Source organism: Schistocerca serialis, chromosome 12 (assembly GCF_023864345.2).
Source record: "Schistocerca serialis cubense isolate TAMUIC-IGC-003099 chromosome 12, iqSchSeri2.2, whole genome shotgun sequence".
In the NCBI taxonomy this organism is placed as follows: Eukaryota; Metazoa; Arthropoda; class Insecta; order Orthoptera; family Acrididae; genus Schistocerca; species Schistocerca serialis.
Genome location: NC_064649.1, coordinates 44,470,383 through 44,471,827, shown reverse-complemented (window position 1 = coordinate 44,471,827; position 1,445 = coordinate 44,470,383). Strand labels below are relative to the sequence as shown.

Sequence of the window (1,445 nt, the reverse complement as noted above, 5' to 3'; positions counted from 1 at the left end):
CGGCGACAGCAGAAGCGGAGAGATTAGGGCTCGTGACGATTCTTACCTACAGTTATTCTCCTCACTCACCACTCGTGTATTAAACAGGAAATGGGGAAAGTGATGCTAGTGCTGGAAACAGAGTCGAGGGCTTCTATTTTTAAAGACAAGATGGAATTTGTTCCAAAACCTTCCTCCACGTGACCACAACTCAGTGCTTAAGTTATATGACTTTTGGATGAATAATTTGGGATGAATAATTTGTTTATGACACCACATCTATCTTAATTTTTGCACTGCATCATTTTATCGGAACACGACAGGAAAAATGAGGCATTGTTAGATATTTTCTCATTTATGTGCTTCCTCTCAGAGTTTAATTTTGAGTGAGCGCACTAAATAATTCAAAGTACACTTAATCTAATAATATAGACCATAGAAATTAAAATCTAGTGTTGAACAGGTTGAATCACTGCTTGAGTACTTTATTGTTTACGTAAAGATGCATCACATAATTAATTCTTAATATTTTGTTCATATGTGGGTCCACATCCTGTGAGAGAAAACACTGTCCGTAGTAAGACTGGTTCAATAAAATTTAAACACAGTTGTTATTATGGTCGGTTGGTTCGTTAATTTGGGGGACGTAACCATACAGCGAGATCATCGGTCCCGTCGGATTAGCGAAGGATGGGGAAGGAAGTTGGCCGTGCCCTTTGAAGGGAACCACCTCGTCATTTGCCTCAGGCCATGTAGAGAAATCACGGATAACCTAAATCAAAATGGCCGGACGCGGGTTTGAACCGTCGTCCTCCCGAATGCGAATCCAGTGTGCTGTCCACTGCACCACCTCGCTCGGTGTTGTATTTACGTTTAATGGTTTTCCACGGTGGGTATATTTAATGTAATACCCCTCCACATTTAAGCATTCTTTTGTAAGAACTTGAAAGTTACTTAGTGTCGAAACTGCCCTAGCGTACAACGAATAAAGGATATAATTGCACAGCCTGCTACAGACAGTGTGTCCCCTCACAAATAATTGTAACGACAGCAAGGAATTACAGACATTGGCTGCGAACGGGAACTGCTTTAAATCAATGGGTAAGATCGAAAATTTGGGCCAGACCAGGATTCGAACCCAGGGCTTCTGCTTGCTAGGCAGATGCGTTGACCACTACACCATCTGGACACAGTGGTCACGGCAACTGCACGGACTACCCTAGCACCGCCTTCCGTCACACCCGAACTCTCAACTTATACCACACACCACTGACATAGTGCCCCTGCTCATTAGCAGGCATTTCGCCGTTTCCCATAAGTGTTTGGGCCTGATCTGAATCTGCTCTGAATGGATCATTGAGCAGCCTGGCCTTAATTATTGTTGAGTGGTACTTAAGATAGGTATATAAATCAGTGAAATCAATGTGAAGTGAAGTAGAAAGTAGAAAATAAATGAAAAACTTAGT

The 1,445-nt window shown here is 42.2% G+C and overlaps 1 non-coding gene across 1 annotated transcript; it reads right to left on the bottom strand.

The window, feature by feature from the left end:
- Positions 1 to 1,096: 1,096 nt before the first annotated feature.
- Positions 1,097 to 1,168, bottom strand: Trnaa-agc (transfer RNA alanine (anticodon AGC)). Its single transcript has one exon. It is a non-coding gene; the product is annotated as a tRNA-Ala (tRNA).
- Positions 1,169 to 1,445: the final 277 nt, after the last annotated feature.